The sequence below is a fragment of the Saccopteryx leptura genome, chromosome 7 (assembly GCF_036850995.1).
Source record: "Saccopteryx leptura isolate mSacLep1 chromosome 7, mSacLep1_pri_phased_curated, whole genome shotgun sequence".
NCBI classification, from domain to species: Eukaryota; Metazoa; Chordata; class Mammalia; order Chiroptera; family Emballonuridae; genus Saccopteryx; species Saccopteryx leptura.
The window spans coordinates 94,736,945-94,739,861 of record NC_089509.1 but is presented as its reverse complement, the minus strand read 5'-3'; positions in this window follow the sequence as shown (position 1 = coordinate 94,739,861).

The window sequence follows — 2,917 nt, the reverse complement described above, 5'->3', positions numbered from 1 at the left end:
ATAACCCTTTACGATATTGTCAGTATGTTATTTTATATATAGAAGCAAAAATTGATGCACAGGCAAGTTAAGAAATTTAATCAAAATCACACTCTTTGATCCCACAAAATCCCATTCTATGTGTCACTCGTGAATGGAGTCAAACTGAGCCACCTGATTCCAGATCTTATGCTATTTCCTCTGGGATTCTGGGGTCCATGCTTTCTCAGCATTGCCACTTCTGAAAATGTCACTTTGCTCTCGATTATTTTTCAAGCTCTCTTCCCAAGTGCTGTTTGTGGGCTGGCTTTAGCTCAGCGGTTTCTTCAAGTCAAGTTTTCTTGCCAAGCGCTGTTTCCTACGTGCTCTCAAATACTCCCAGTTCTCTTCAGTCCTAAAAAAAAATGTTCATTTGAATCCACCGTCTTTATGTGGCTACCGCCCATGGCATTCTTCTATTCAAGTGTGAAATGGTGGAAGGTGTCCTCTTCACCTCCTCCCCAACCCTGTCTCTTTCCTCTGTCTGAAATGATCTGCGACTCTGCTCACCAAATCCAGGGGATCTGTTCTGGGGTGAACTCCCAGCAATATCTGACACTGTGCCCTCCTCATCACTCTGGATCTTTCATCCAGAGCTTTTATCACAAGCTGACCTCTCTTGGATTTCTTTCTTTTGAATTTTAGTTGTTTTATCTTTTTATTTTTTTAACTCCCTCTGTCTTGGTATTTTCAAATGTTCTCTTTTTTGTTTTGGGCATTTTTTTTCTATAGTTTCATGTTCTCTGCATGTTCTCCTGACTTGATCTTCCCAAAACCTACATCTCCACAAGATGTAACTAAACCAGTAATAAAGCAACTAACTCAGGATCTTCGGACAAGGCCTGAACAGCGTATATTTTAAAACTACCATGAGTGATGGTAATATACTGGCAGGGTTGAAAAACACTGACAAAGGTCTACATATTGAGACGTTTAAATAAATTTTATTATTAAGACAAAAAGTCATTACACAATTTATAATGTAATTTTCTGTTATAACCAGCAAAAGTCTCATAGACAGAGTTTGGATTGCTGGTGTTGGCTCAGAATCAAGGTGCCTGTCACATGGCTAGCTCTGTGTGGCACACTCCAAAGTAAGTCAAAGCAGAAGTGACTTTCATATGTAAGGTTGGTTAAGACGTTAGAAAAGCTAGTTGGTTGGCATATAAAACAACAATCTTCCTCAAATAATTTCCAAAAAAGAATTTAAGTCTCTAAAGTAGATTTTAATTAGGAGTGTCCAGAAAAATCACCTGGAAGTGTTTTGAAATAAAGGTTCTAACATCAGAGATTTTGATTCAGCCAATCAGGGATGGCACTTAGACCAGAGCTTTTGAGAAACGATTAAAGTAAGACACTTAGACAAAATCTAATTACCAAGCTCCTTGAAATGAACAAGAGTTCTGATGTTTAAATTGATTCTTAGCTCTGATGTTTAAATTGATTCTTAGCAAGGGCTATATATATTTTAGAGAATTGATTTTTGCCTCCGAGTAGGCTTATTGCCTAACCACCACACTATATATCTGAAACTAATATAAAATAATACTGAATGTTAACTGTAATTGAAAAATGAAAATTTTAAATTATTCTGGTATTTAGTGCTTTAAAAACAAGAAATCTTCTTTAAAACCCATATTTCAGGACAGATTTAAAAAAAAATAAAGTATATTGAGAGATACTTTTAAAAGAAATATAAGAGGAGATAAAAAAAAAACAGTCTATAATGCCACAAAAATTTTAAAACAGAAATCTAAGGATTAAGGAACAACAGGAATAGTTTTCACTTAAATTGTGTAGACTGGCTACCTTCTCTTAACTTCAGACAAAACCTGAGCTACCAGATCAGTAACACCCTAAGGAAAATTTACGTTTTCTGGAGGATGGTAAGAAAAGCCAGTTCACTTCTCAGGTGGATGCCAGTGGAAGCCTGGCAACCAGTCTTCAGAAAATGTCCATTAATATCTTAGCCAGAAGACCTTCTGTCTCCTTATTTTCCTCTCCAATTTCAAGGTTCTCTCCCTAGAGAAAAACAAAAACAGCAAGTTGAAGATAGATATTTTCTTACAGAAATTCAAATCTCGAAATGAGTCTTAAAAAATAAAGCTGGCTAATAGGATCAATCATTTTCCCAGTACAGGGATTCCCCAGTGTTTACCTCGGGCTATGTGATGTGCTTGTTACCTGGGCTGAGGCTTGAGATTTCACAGTTCTCATCATAGAGAAATGCATGTGCCCCTTAATAGTCACATGCTGAAGAGGTTTTCTGATGTAAAATCTTCTTCTCGCTAGGGTGCTTTCACAGACCATCTGAAGGCTCTGTGGGAAAATCGTGGTATTTTAATCCAACCAGCAAATGAGTTAGCTCTTAGAAAAAGTGCTTCAGTCTAAATAAGCAACAAGAATACTTTCTGTGCAAATTAAAATATGACCTCAACTCACTTTTCATACTTGCACTGCTTTCAACCTATTCAAACAATCTCCCCACTGGATGTTTTTATTTGGCACTATCCATCATCGCAAACAAAATGTGTTTTAGTAAATATTTAACATAATTTGTTCTCATCTTCAGTGGAAAATAGAACTGCTCTCAGAGTATTTTGATTTTTTCATCTGGCTTGTTCTCATATGAAGCCTTTTGTTGCCTCAGTGGCCATGGTGATTCACTGCTCCATGGTTCTGTGCCTGATCAACGTGTTCCTCTCCAGTCACTCCTGCTATGTCTTCACATGTACAATGACACGTAAAAATAGGTTGGAGGAGCATTTGAGATCTTGCTTCCCAGCAATGTCATCAGTTTGGCTCAAATAAACTCGTAAAAATCCTCCAAAAAAAAACTGTCATGTAAGTTTAGAATTAAAGGGTAATTCAGAAAACATTTGTTTGTTTAACTCATGTT